This window comes from Athene noctua, chromosome Z (genome assembly GCF_965140245.1).
Source record: "Athene noctua chromosome Z, bAthNoc1.hap1.1, whole genome shotgun sequence".
Taxonomy (NCBI): domain Eukaryota; kingdom Metazoa; phylum Chordata; class Aves; order Strigiformes; family Strigidae; genus Athene; species Athene noctua.
The window spans coordinates 46,568,695-46,582,381 of NC_134077.1; the positions used below are offsets into that span (position 1 = coordinate 46,568,695).

The window sequence follows — 13,687 nt, forward strand, 5'->3', positions numbered from 1 at the left end:
AAGAAGCCAAAGGAGTTTCTCGATTTATCTGATGGGATTATGCGCAAGGTCTCACATCAGGTCTCGGGGACAGACACCTGCCTCCATGACTCTGTTATCCTATTCACATACAAAGGAAGGGGAAGACACACTGCAGATAGCTACATTCTCCATGCATATTTCATTAAGGATTCCATCCCGGGTTAACAGTTTCGGTTCAGAGACGGTTGCTCAGGCTTCAACACTTCCACCTTTTACATCAGGATAGGTGGTTTGTTATGACTTAGTATAAAACCCGTTGGCATAGTGGTTACCAGTTATGAAATATACAGGATTCATCTATAGGTCAACTCCGGCTTGGGCCTATTGTCCAAGCCTCAGCACTTCAGACCCCCAAAATCCCAAGGCTCCCCAAAATCAGAGGGACCCCCCACAACCCCCTGGGACCCCTAAGGCCCTCTGGGACCACCAAAACCTCCCCAGCACCCCGCAAAAATGGGAAGGACTCGACCTTAACCCCTGAGAGACCCTCAGTTCCCCATTTGGGATCCCCCCCATCCCTACTGTCCCCTGCAGGGGTCTGGGGGATGTCCTAGTGCTGTCACCCCTCCTCCTGCACCACCAGTTCCCCCACTGGGACCCCCAAACCCCTCCTCCACATGCCTACTTTCCCCTGCAGGAGCTTTGGGGTGTCCCAGCACTGCCACTCCCCCACACCCCTCAGTTGACCCACACACTGTGTCCCTGCTGTCCTCATCAACCCCTGCAGGGTTTTTTGGGGGGGGTCCCACCGACGCCACACCGCTATCCCTGCACCCCCAAACTCTCGAGGTCATCTGGGAAGAGGGGGGTGTCCCAGTGCCCCCCACAACCACTCCCCTCAGATTTGGGGAGCCTGTGGTCACCCGTGTGTGTCCCCCTATCCCCACTGGGGACCACACCGGGCTGACGAGGAAAGCCACCAAGAGCCCCCACCTGTGCATCCACGGCAGCAACCATGATGGGGGACACAGGGGCACCCCGGCGGGCCATGAGGACACCACAGACACACCCCTAGGGTCTCCTGGAGGTCCCCAAATCATCACCTTGGGCATGGGAGAGGACACAGGAACACCAAGGTGGCTCCGGGGGACATTCCCATCCATGAGACATCCCCCACGTTGATGCCTCATTATCCTGAGGGACCTCAAGGTGGCTCTTAGTGATGTCCCCATCCTTAGGCTGTCCCCCACGTTGACACACCACGACCTTTAGGACCACAAGCTGGCACTTGGGGACATCCCTATCCCTGGGGTGCACCCCACTTTGATGTCCACAACTGAGGGTGGGGACCAGGGTGTCCCCAGGGGGTCTGTGGTGACGCCTCCATCCCTGGAGTGTCCCCAACATTGACACCTGTCACCTTACAGGGTAATTTGGCAGAAAATAACCCCCCTTGTGTCCCAGTTTATCCTCGGGTGTCAGAGGGGCTGGGGGCGGCTACGTTTAGGTTCTGAGTGATACCAACTTGTCACTGTTCTTGTCACTTGCTCCTTCCAACCTCCACCCTCCCGCATGACTCTGGGAAAGGGGTGATCCCAAACCCCTCCCTGAGGATTCATCTCAGAACAACAGCTCCCCATTGCAGAGTATCTTGTAGCAGACTCAGTCATAAGAGAGAAAAGATCTTTTTATTGTAGACAGCAGCTGTGGGTGCCCTGGAGTCACAGCGGTTCAGTCAGGGAGAAGGAATCAGCACCTGCAACGACAGAGCCAGAAAGCTCTGGTGAATCCATGAAGGCAGGAAGGGGCAGGGGTTTGTTGCCCACTTTTGGAGAACGTCATTTATGAGGAATTACTGATGGCCCAGAGGAGAGAGCCGTTGCTGGCGCTGGCTTACCTGGCTGAGCTGGGGCAGCGTGCCATCCTCCTCCTCCTCCTCCTCCTCCTCCTCCTCCTCCTCTGCCTCCTCCTTCTCTGCCTCCTCCTCCTCCACCTCTGCATCCCGATGCTGCTGCTGCTCCCTTATGGTGCAAAGGAAAAGAGAGAAGAGGCCGTCAGTGGATGCCGCCAGGCCGGTGCTCCTGGAGCCTGCCCTGCCCTGCCTGCAGCACCGTGCTGAGCGGTGCGGCAGGGCGGGCAGGGAGCCAGCAGCTGGAACCGTGGCTGCGGCTCAACTGCTCCGGCTCGGGGGCTCCTGAGAGCCGGTGTGTCCACGGACAGCCTGGCCCAGCCCTGGCCCTGTCCTCCTCCAGGCTGTGGGCAGCACCAGAGGCTGCGCGTCCCCGCAGAACCACGTCCAGCGAACGCTGCCAAGCGCTGTCCTTTCTCCTCCGGCTGACGTCCTCCCTCGGGCTGCCCAACCTGCACAGGGACACTCAAGGGACAAGGAGCACAGCCCAGACGATTGCAGGAGGGGCCTTTCTTTCCCAAACTCACCTGGTGAGTGGCAAAGTCCCCCTTCGCTGCTAGATGAGACCGTCGGAGGCCTGTGCTTGAGATCAGCCTGCAAGAACCAGGCTGTGCTTAGGGAGCAACCATGCAGCAGAAAGGGCCCCCAGCCCACCATGCCGCTGCACACCCATCCCTGCACCCCGGCACAGCCAGAGGGGAAAGGCAGCCGTTCTGCCCTCTGCCTGGCCCTCCACCAGCCTCTGCAGCCTCCTGGTGCTGAACGGCCTCCACCGGGCAAGAGAGCAGCAGTGGCAGAAGGGGAGCAGCGATCCCTGTGCTGCTCGGCGGGAGGAGCAGTGCTGGGCACAGCGCCCCCTCCGAGAGACACTCGCGGCGGCATGGTGGCGTCTCCGCTCCTTCTCCAGGAGTTGCAGTGACGGGACGAGGGTCACTCGGGGTTTCTGGGATCCTTCTGGTGTCCTGTGCACAGGGAAGGGACAGGGAGAGAGCTGAGTGAGCCCCAAGATGCCTCGGCATAGAAAGCTGGTCATCCATGGTCTGTCACCACTTCGACCGTCCTCCCCGTTCCTTCTCCTTCCCCCAGATTCCTGTGCCGAGCATGACCTCGTACGGTACAGCGTGTCCCCGTGCTCAGCTGGGGTCAGCTCTCCCAGCAGCCCTGCGCCCTCCCAGCTTCCTGTGCACCCGCTCGTGTGCATAACCCAGGAAAATGAAAAATCTTTGACTTAGGACGAGCACTCCTTAGCACCGACTACAGCATCAGTATGTTATCATCGTCCTTGTACTAAATCCAAAATACAGCACTGGATCAGCTCCTTGGAAGAAAACGAACTCTGTCCCCGCCAGAACCAGCATAAGCATCTGCCTTCTCTGGTGCTCTGCTGCTCTCTGCTCACTGCCAGGGTGGGTCTGGCTTCCCCTTCATGCACCCGTTGGGGAGCTGAGACGAGAGCTGGGTAAGGACAGACACCCCCCACAGCCTTCCTCATCCTCAGGCTGAAAAAATGGCACCTCCATGGCCCCAGTTACCTTGATGGCCTCCAGGGGAGTCCAACAGCCTCCAGTGGTACTCAGTTGACCATGAGGGTCTCCGGTCGTCCACGGTGGTCCTTGGTGGTCTCAGTGGTCCTCAGTAATACCTGGGGTTCTCTGGCGGTCCTTGGGGGTCCTTGGTGTTCCGTGGTGGTCCTCGGCGTTTCTTGGTGGTGCTCAGTGGACTCGTGCGGCGGGCGGAGGAAGCAAGCAGCCGATTCAACGTGAATGACAGAGCAAGCTTCAACTTTATTGAAAGAAATCACCCCTTATATAAGCACTCTTCAATAATCATGCATACTACTCACAAATCTATTGGATACATGTAAAAAGCTACATTATAATATCCCAGCCCCCTGTGGCATCTCAGGCATGTCACAACATCTTCCCTCTTCTGAACCTGTTTTTTCTCCCAGGGCCGTTCCTTTATCATATACAAGGTCATAATGTACCTCAGTTTCTCTCTTTGTTAACATAACAGTCTGTTGTTGGCATAACTGTACCCTGGGTTTTTTCCTTTGTTTACCTCAGATGGCTGCAATCAGCTTCTGCATAGACCCATGGCCTTGCTCTCTGCAAGTCGTTCTCCAACAGACTCGGGCTGTCCTCGGTGGTCCTCCATGGTATTATCGCACTCCTCCACGGGACTCCGCCTGGAGCTATGCCACCGCCAGATAGAAAATGGAAACACCTCTCCTCATCTCTTCGGGCTCAGGGCTGACGAGATGGTACTGGTGATGAGGGTAGGGGGTGGGAAAGATGGAGCTTGACAGGATGAATTACTACGTAGCCTTTTGAAGTTCTTAAACTGTCAGTGTTGTTCCTAGAACTAAGTTACATTCTGCTAAACTCTGTTAAACTTAGACAGAACTATATATTTATGAATTATTCCTGCTATGAACAATATCCTAACAGCAAGGAGTTTTCTAAAGCTCGCTCCTTTTCCATACGCTTTCACTGTGTCCTGCCTTTTACTGTTAAGGTTTCAGGAAGAGAAAACTGGATGCACCATTCTCCTCCCCACCAGCACCCACAGTGCTGGTGCTCTGCCATCACTGCCCTGCCTGCCTGCCTGCCTGCCTGCCTGTCTCCTCCTGCCCGCGCCTCCTGGGACGCCGCAGGCTCCAGCCGGCCCAGCTCCGGGGATGTCCCCAGCTCCTCCCAGGGGACGAAGCAAGCCCTCCCCGCCACCTTGGCTGGGCACAAAGGCCTCGCACTCCTCCGCCCACCCCACCCCAAGCAGCTGCAAGATGCACCTCCCGCTCTCCCGCACAGCACCAGAGGCGCTGACGCTGCAGACCGCCACGCCAAAGGGACGCAGAGCAGCTGCCCCGTGGCCCTGCACCCATGGGCGCCATTCGGCCAACGGCCACCACGCCGCCAACGGCCACCTGGGGCGCCAGCAGCCTCTGCAAGGAGGACCACGACCAAATCCAGGGCAAGCCAGCAAGGGCCAAAAAGCCCAGAGCACAAAGAAAGGGGCAGAGGCCAAAAAAGGGTGTTCCCGGGCGCTCTTTCATCCCGGTGGTAACCGGGGGCACCCCTGGGTCTCCCATCCAGCTCGTGACCGGAGACGCTCCTGCTTAGCTTCCCCGACAGGCCCCTGCAGGGGGGGGTGGCTACACCCTGGCCCCCGCCAGCACCCGCCCCAGCGCCGCACTTAACTCCAGCGGCCCTTCTGCTCCAGCACCTCCACAAACGCTTTCTACAACCTGCCAGGCCTGACGCTCTGCCTCCACAAACCCGGCCGAAACAAAAGCCTCGCACGCTGCCGACACCCTCCTGCCACCCCAGGACACCACCTTCGCATCCTCTCGCCTCCAAACACACCGCTGCCCACCACGGCGGACTTCACCTGCCGCCTTGGCGGCCACACGCACCCCAGGATCGCTCCTCACACTCCCTCAGCAGACTCAGCCCCAACAGACAGGCAAGGGGCCTTGTTTTGCTGCAGGCCCTTGCTGCTGCGGGCCCTGAGCACTGTCACTCCTACCAGGGGCTCTGCCTGGGGCCATCGCCCACCACCGTGGGGACATCCTCTCCGTTCACAACACTGACAGTCCATCGCGCTGACACGCCTCCCGGCAGTCCCCTTAAGCCCCCGCTGGCAATCACGGCTCACCTCTCAGCACGCCCGGAAGAAACCTTTCCCACCAGCAAAGCTGCTGCTGCGCCTCTGGGCAAAACGCTCTCCCCAGAAAACAGACACCACACCTGAAACCAGAGGAGACGCCAAGGACTCTCCTTCTGCAGCAGCAATACTAAGCACCATTTATCCCAGGGGAAGAACACACACACAGCTACGTCCTCCACGCCATCCGCCGTCCTCAGGACAGACGCAAAGAAGGAATGAATAAAACGGGCTAAAAACAGTCCCATAAAATAACCAAAAAAATCAGGGACTGGTAGGTTAGAAGTGGCCTGAAATTTTAGGCAGAACTCCTTGGGGTATGCCAAGGACCCCTCGCCAACCGCTAGGCTCCTCACCAGCAGAAAGAGCGTTTGGCAGGCACTTAGCTCCACCTGGGACCTCCGTCCCCGCTGGCACCAGCCTCCTTGAGGGAGACGAACGCTTGACCCCAGACGTCCTGCATCCACAGGGGATCTTTGAGGAGAACAGGAAAGATGCTCCACACTATCAGCCCGCACCACCTGAAATACAGCTCCGTGACACGCAGCCGGCAGACCACGTTCCCATCCATGTCTCTGCATGGAAAGCACAAGGACAACCCCAAGGGGAAGGGCCATAGACGGTGTTAAAGGATTGCACCAGACTGCGGGGACCTCTAAGGCTGGCTTTATTAACAACTCCGAGTTGGGCCATCACCTCGGGGAGTGGCAACAGCTAACAAAAAGCGCCCTCTCTCTACAGATCTAACGTACAATACAAAGCGTCTGCTCATTTCCCAGGAAATTGCAGCTCTCAATTCATCTTCGATTTCAAAAGGCCCTTGTATTCCACAGTTTCAGCCAGTTCTTATCATGCTGTTCTAACTCCTCTTCGGACAGCACTCTTCACTGATGCAGTCTTCAGTCATCATGGCTACCTCTCTCCTCAACAATCCGCCTCCTAAGTCACTCGAAACTTCTGAGAAAAGACTCCAAATGCTCTACTTAACAGATACTTAATCGCTGTCTAGCTTCTTCATTACCTAGCATTTCCAAGTGATCTAAACAGTCGGTATTGTTCCGAGAGCCACTGTGCTCTATTAAACCTAGAAACCAATAGACAATTTATGAATTGCTCCCGCTACGAACAATATCCTAACAGCAAGGAGTTTTCTAAAGCTCGCTCCTTTTCCATACGCTTTCACTGTGTCCTGCCTTTTACTGTTAAGGTTTCAGGAAGAGAAAACTGGATGCACCATTCTCCTCCCCACCAGCACCCACAGTGCTGGTGCTCTGCCATCACTGCCCTGCCTGCCTGCCTGCCTGCCTGCCTGTGTCCCCCTGCCCGCGCCTCCTGGGTCGCCGCAGGCTCCAGCCGGCCCAGCTCCGGGGATGTCCCCAGCTCCTCCCAGGGGACGAAGCAAGCCCTCCCCGCCACCTTGGCTGGGCACAAAGGCCTCGCACTCCTCCGCCCACCCCACCCCAAGCAGCTGCAAGATGCACCTCCCGCTCTCCCGCACAGCACCAGAGGCGCTGACGCTGCAGACCGCCACGCCAAAGGGACGCAGAGCAGCTGCCCCGTGGCCCTGCACCCATGGGCGCCATTCGGCCAACGGCCACCACGCCGCCAACGGCCACCTGGGGCGCCAGCAGCCTCTGCAAGGAGGACCACGACCAAATCCAGGGCAAGCCAGCAAGGGCCAAAAAGCCCAGAGCACAAAGAAAGGGGCAGAGGCCAAAAAAGGGTGTTCCCGGGCGCTCTTTCATCCCGGTGGTAACCGGGGGCACCCCTGGGTCTCCCATCCAGCTCGTGACCGGAGACGCTCCTGCTTAGCTTCCCCGACAGGCCCCTGCAGGGGGGGGTGGCTACACCCTGGCCCCCGCCAGCACCCGCCCCAGCGCCGCACTTAACTCCAGCGGCCCTTCTGCTCCAGCACCTCCACAAACGCTTTCTACAACCTGCCAGGCCTGACGCTCTGCCTCCACAAACCCGGCCGAAACAAAAGCCTCGCACGCTGCCGACACCCTCCTGCCACCCCAGGACACCACCTTCGCATCCTCTCGCCTCCAAACACACCGCTGCCCACCACGGCGGACTTCACCTGCCGCCTTGGCGGCCACACGCACCCCAGGATCGCTCCTCACACTCCCTCAGCAGACTCAGCCCCAACAGACAGGCAAGGGGCCTTGTTTTGCTGCAGGCCCTTGCTGCTGCAGGCCCTGAGCACTGTCACTCCTACCAGGGGCTCTGCCTGGGGCCATCGCCCACCACCGTGGGGACATCCTCTCCGTTCACAACACTGACAGTCCATCGCGCTGACACGCCTCCCGGCAGTCCCCTTAAGCCCCCGCTGGCAATCACGGCTCACCTCTCAGCACGCCCGGAAGAAACCTTTCCCACCAGCAAAGCTGCTGCTGCGCCTCTGGGCAAAACGCTCTCCCCAGAAAACAGACACCACACCTGAAACCAGAGGAGACGCCAAGGACTCTCCTTCTGCAGCAGCAATACTAAGCACCATTTATCCGAGGGGAAGAACACACACACAGCTACGTCCTCCACGCCATCCGCCGTCCTCAGGACAGACGCAAAGAAGGAATGAATAAAACGGGCTAAAAACAGTCCCATAAAATAACCAAAAAAATCAGGGACTGGTAGGTTAGAAGTGGCCTGAAATTTTAGGCAGAACTCTTTGGGGTATGCCAAGGACCCCTCGCCAACCGCTAGGCTCCTCACCAGCAGAAAGAGCGTTTGGCAGGCACTTAGCTCCACCTGGGACCTCCGTCCCCGCTGGCACCAGCCTCCTTGAGGGAGACGAACGCTTGACCCCAGACGTCCTGCATCCACAGGGGATCTTTGAGGAGAACAGGAAAGATGCTCCACACTATCAGCCCGCACCACCTGAAATACAGCTCCGTGACACGCAGCCGGCAGACCACGTTCCCATCCATGTCTCTGCATGGAAAGCACAAGGACAACCCCAAGGGGAAGGGCCATAGACGGTGTTAAAGGATTGCACCAGACTGCGGGGACCTCTAAGGCTGGCTTTATTAACAACTCCGAGTTGGGCCATCACCTCGGGGAGTGGCAACAGCTAACAAAAAGCGCCCTCTCTCTACAGATCTAACGTACAATACAAAGCGTCTGCTCATTTCCCAGGAAATTGCAGCTCTCAATTCATCTTCGATTTCAAAAGGCCCTTGTATTCCACAGTTTCAGCCAGTTCTTATCATGCTGTTCTAACTCCTCTTCGGACAGCACTCTTCACTGATGCAGTCTTCAGTCATCATGGCTACCTCTCTCCTCAACAATCCACCTCCTAAGTCACTCGAAACTTCTGAGAAAAGACTCCAAATGCTCTACTTAACAGATACTTAATCGCTGTCTAGCTTCTTCATTACCTAGCATTTCCAAGTGATCTAAACAGTCGGTATTGTTCCGAGAGCCACTGTGCTCTATTAAACCTAGAAACCAATAGACAATTTATGAATTGCTCCCGCTACGAACAATATCCTAAGAGCAAGGAGTTTTCTAAAGCTCGCTCCTTTTCCATACGCTTTCACTGTGTCCTGCCTTTTACTGTTAAGGTTTCAGGAAGAGAAAACTGGATGCACCATTCTCCTCCCCACCAGCACCCACAGTGCTGGTGCTCTGCCATCACTGCCCTGCCTGCCTGCCTGCCTGCCTGCCTGTGTCCCCCTGCCCGCGCCTCCTGGGTCGCCGCAGGCTCCAGCCGGCCCAGCTCCGGGGATGTCCCCAGCTCCTCCCAGGGGACGAAGCAAGCCCTCCCCGCCACCTTGGCTGGGCACAAAGGCCTCGCACTCCTCCGCCCACCCCACCCCAAGCAGCTGCAAGATGCACCTCCCGCTCTCCCGCACAGCACCAGAGGCGCTGACGCTGCAGACCGCCACGCCAAAGGGACGCAGAGCAGCTGCCCCGTGGCCCTGCACCCATGGGCGCCATTCGGCCAACGGCCACCACGCCGCCAACGGCCACCTGGGGCGCCAGCAGCCTCTGCAAGGAGGACCACGACCAAATCCAGGGCAAGCCAGCAAGGGCCAAAAAGCCCAGAGCACAAAGAAAGGGGCAGAGGCCAAAAAAGGGTGTTCCCGGGCGCTCTTTCATCCCGGTGGTAACCGGGGGCACCCCTGGGTCTCCCATCCAGCTCGTGACCGGAGACGCTCCTGCTTAGCTTCCCCGACAGGCCCCTGCAGGGGGGGGTGGCTACACCCTGGCCCCCGCCAGCCCCCGCCCCAGCGCCGCACTTAACTCCAGCGGCCCTTCTGCTCCAGCACCTCCACAAACGCTTTCTACAACCTGCCAGGCCTGACGCTCTGCCTCCACAAACCCGGCCGAAACAAAAGCCTCGCACGCTGCCGACACCCTCCTGCCACCCCAGGACACCACCTTCGCATCCTCTCGCCTCCAAACACACCGCTGCCCACCACGGCGGACTTCACCTGCCGCCTTGGCGGCCACACGCACCCCAGGATCGCTCCTCACACTCCCTCAGCAGACTCAGCCCCAACAGACAGGCAAGGGGCCTTGTTTTGCTGCAGGCCCTTGCTGCTGCGGGCCCTGAGCACTGTCACTCCTACCAGGGGCTCTGCCTGGGGCCATCGCCCACCACCGTGGGGACATCCTCTCCGTTCACAACACTGACAGTCCATCGCGCTGACACGCCTCCCGGCAGTCCCCTTAAGCCCCCGCTGGCAATCACGGCTCACCTCTCAGCACGCCCGGAAGAAACCTTTCCCACCAGCAAAGCTGCTGCTGCGCCTCTGGGCAAAACGCTCTCCCCAGAAAACAGACACCACACCTGAAACCAGAGGAGACGCCAAGGACTCTCCTTCTGCAGCAGCAATACTAAGCACCATTTATCCGAGGGGAAGAACACACACACAGCTACGTCCTCCACGCCATCCGCCGTCCTCAGGACAGACGCAAAGAAGGAATGAATAAAACGGGCTAAAAACAGTCCCATAAAATAACCAAAAAAATCAGGGACTGGTAGGTTAGAAGTGGCCTGAAATTTTAGGCAGAACTCTTTGGGGTATGCCAAGGACCCCTCGCCAACCGCTAGGCTCCTCACCAGCAGAAAGAGCGTTTGGCAGGCACTTAGCTCCACCTGGGACCTCCGTCCCCGCTGGCACCAGCCTCCTTGAGGGAGACGAACGCTTGACCCCAGACGTCCTGCATCCACAGGGGATCTTTGAGGAGAACAGGAAAGATGCTCCACACTATCAGCCCGCACCACCTGAAATACAGCTCCGTGACACGCAGCCGGCAGACCACGTTCCCATCCATGTCTCTGCATGGAAAGCACAAGGACAACCCCAAGGGGAAGGGCCATAGACGGTGTTAAAGGATTGCACCAGACTGCGGGGACCTCTAAGGCTGGCTTTATTAACAACTCCGAGTTGGGCCATCACCTCGGGGAGTGGCAACAGCTAACAAAAAGCGCCCTCTCTCTACAGATCTAACGTACAATACAAAGCGTCTGCTCATTTCCCAGGAAATTGCAGCTCTCAATTCATCTTCGATTTCAAAAGGCCCTTGTATTCCACAGTTTCAGCCAGTTCTTATCATGCTGTTCTAACTCCTCTTCGGACAGCACTCTTCACTGATGCAGTCTTCAGTCATCATGGCTACCTCTCTCCTCAACAATCCACCTCCTAAGTCACTCGAAACTTCTGAGAAAAGACTCCAAATGCTCTACTTAACAGATACTTAATCGCTGTCTAGCTTCTTCATTACCTAGCATTTCCAAGTGATCTAAACAGTCGGTATTGTTCCGAGAGCCACTGTGCTCTATTAAACCTAGAAACCAATAGACAATTTATGAATTGCTCCCGCTACGAACAATATCCTAACAGCAAGGAGTTTTCTAAAGCTCGCTCCTTTTCCATACGCTTTCACTGTGTCCTGCCTTTTACTGTTAAGGTTTCAGGAAGAGAAAACTGGATGCACCATTCTCCTCCCCACCAGCACCCACAGTGCTGGTGCTCTGCCATCACTGCCCTGCCTGCCTGCCTGCCTGCCTGCCTGTGTCCCCCTGCCCGCGCCTCCTGGGTCGCCGCAGGCTCCAGCCGGCCCAGCTCCGGGGATGTCCCCAGCTCCTCCCAGGGGACGAAGCAAGCCCTCCCCGCCACCTTGGCTGGGCACAAAGGCCTCGCACTCCTCCGCCCACCCCACCCCAAGCAGCTGCAAGATGCACCTCCCGCTCTCCCGCACAGCACCAGAGGCGCTGACGCTGCAGACCGCCACGCCAAAGGGACGCAGAGCAGCTGCCCCGTGGCCCTGCACCCATGGGCGCCATTCGGCCAACGGCCACCACGCCGCCAACGGCCACCTGGGGCGCCAGCAGCCTCTGCAAGGAGGACCACGACCAAATCCAGGGCAAGCCAGCAAGGGCCAAAAAGCCCAGAGCACAAAGAAAGGGGCAGAGGCCAAAAAAGGGTGTTCCCGGGCGCTCTTTCATCCCGGTGGTAACCGGGGGCACCCCTGGGTCTCCCATCCAGCTCGTGACCGGAGACGCTCCTGCTTAGCTTCCCCGACAGGCCCCTGCAGGGGGGGGTGGCTACACCCTGGCCCCCGCCAGCACCCGCCCCAGCGCCGCACTTAACTCCAGCGGCCCTTCTGCTCCAGCACCTCCACAAACGCTTTCTACAACCTGCCAGGCCTGACGCTCTGCCTCCACAAACCCGGCCGAAACAAAAGCCTCGCACGCTGCCGACACCCTCCTGCCACCCCAGGACACCACCTTCGCATCCTCTCGCCTCCAAACACACCGCTGCCCACCACGGCGGACTTCACCTGCCGCCTTGGCGGCCACACGCACCCCAGGATCGCTCCTCACACTCCCTCAGCAGACTCAGCCCCAACAGACAGGCAAGGGGCCTTGTTTTGCTGCAGGCCCTTGCTGCTGCGGGCCCTGAGCACTGTCACTCCTACCAGGGGCTCTGCCTGGGGCCATCGCCCACCACCGTGGGGACATCCTCTCCGTTCACAACACTGACAGTCCATCGCGCTGACACGCCTCCCGGCAGTCCCCTTAAGCCCCCGCTGGCAATCACGGCTCACCTCTCAGCACGCCCGGAAGAAACCTTTCCCACCAGCAAAGCTGCTGCTGCGCCTCTGGGCAAAACGCTCTCCCCAGAAAACAGACACCACACCTGAAACCAGAGGAGACGCCAAGGACTCTCCTTCTGCAGCAGCAATACTAAGCACCATTTATCCGAGGGGAAGAACACACACACAGCTACGTCCTCCACGCCATCCGCCGTCCTCAGGACAGACGCAAAGAAGGAATGAATAAAACGGGCTAAAAACAGTCCCATAAAATAACCAAAAAAATCAGGGACTGGTAGGTTAGAAGTGGCCTGAAATTTTAGGCAGAACTCTTTGGGGTATGCCAAGGACCCCTCGCCAACCGCTAGGCTCCTCACCAGCAGAAAGAGCGTTTGGCAGGCACTTAGCTCCACCTGGGACCTCCGTCCCCGCTGGCACCAGCCTCCTTGAGGGAGACGAACGCTTGACCCCAGACGTCCTGCATCCACAGGGGATCTTTGAGGAGAACAGGAAAGATGCTCCACACTATCAGCCCGCACCACCTGAAATACAGCTCCGTGACACGCAGCCGGCAGACCACGTTCCCATCCATGTCTCTGCATGGAAAGCACAAGGACAACCCCAAGGGGAAGGGCCATAGACGGTGTTAAAGGATTGCACCAGACTGCGGGGACCTCTAAGGCTGGCTTTATTAACAACTCCGAGTTGGGCCATCACCTCGGGGAGTGGCAACAGCTAACAAAAAGCGCCCTCTCTCTACAGATCTAACGTACAATACAAAGCGTCTGCTCATTTCCCAGGAAATTGCAGCTCTCAATTCATCTTCGATTTCAAAAGGCCCTTGTATTCCACAGTTTCAGCCAGTTCTTATCATGCTGTTCTAACTCCTCTTCGGACAGCACTCTTCACTGATGCAGTCTTCAGTCATCATGGCTACCTCTCTCCTCAACAATCCACCTCCTAAGTCACTCGAAACTTCTGAGAAAAGACTCCAAATGCTCTACTTAACAGATACTTAATCGCTGTCTAGCTTCTTCATTACCTAGCATTTCCAAGTGATCTAAACAGTCGGTATTGTTCCGAGAGCCACTGTGCTCTATTAAA

At 57.8% G+C, this 13,687-nt stretch overlaps 1 long non-coding RNA gene across 2 annotated transcripts in view; it reads right to left on the minus strand.

The window, feature by feature from the left end:
• Positions 1-1,950: 1,950 nt before the first annotated feature.
• LOC141973501 (uncharacterized) overlaps positions 1,951-13,687 on the minus strand; it is a 249,506-nt gene continuing 237,769 nt past the window's right edge. For both annotated transcript variants that reach the window (XR_012635537.1, XR_012635536.1), the window contains exons 5-8: positions 3,932-4,136; positions 3,403-3,652; positions 2,398-2,832; positions 1,951-2,322 (exon numbers count right to left, since the gene is read on the minus strand). This is a non-coding gene — a long non-coding RNA (uncharacterized LOC141973501). The remainder of the gene's footprint in view (positions 2,323-2,397; positions 2,833-3,402; positions 3,653-3,931; positions 4,137-13,687) is intronic.